Source organism: Apaloderma vittatum, unplaced genomic scaffold (genome assembly GCF_000703405.1).
Source record: "Apaloderma vittatum isolate BGI_N311 unplaced genomic scaffold, ASM70340v1 scaffold10707, whole genome shotgun sequence".
NCBI classification, from domain to species: domain Eukaryota; kingdom Metazoa; phylum Chordata; class Aves; order Trogoniformes; family Trogonidae; genus Apaloderma; species Apaloderma vittatum.
Genome location: NW_009724534.1, coordinates 2,459 through 2,818, shown reverse-complemented (window position 1 = coordinate 2,818; position 360 = coordinate 2,459).

Below are 360 nucleotides of genomic sequence, written 5' to 3'. Positions count from 1 at the left end.
ATAAAAATTCCTCCTACTTATTGCTCAGTCTGGGGACCTGTGAGACAAACGAGACAGGTGCCTTTGTGCTTGATTAAGGATTAATTCCCCCTCCTGGGCTCCAATCGCTGTGCCCCAGGTGCCCAAGCTGGGCTGAGGGACCCTGAGGATGATCCTTGCCCCCTCCATGGTGCCTGCAGCTCCGACGGCTCCCAGAGGTGCTCAGATCCTCACAGAGAGCTGGGCTGGCCCCGGTGTCGGTGGCCACCCGTGGTGGTGCTCGGCCAGAGGGGGACAAGAGATGGGGCAAGGACAGGCAGAGTGATGCCACAGCCAATTTTGGACTCTTGGCATCCCATCTGCTCACCAAATTTCCACCAC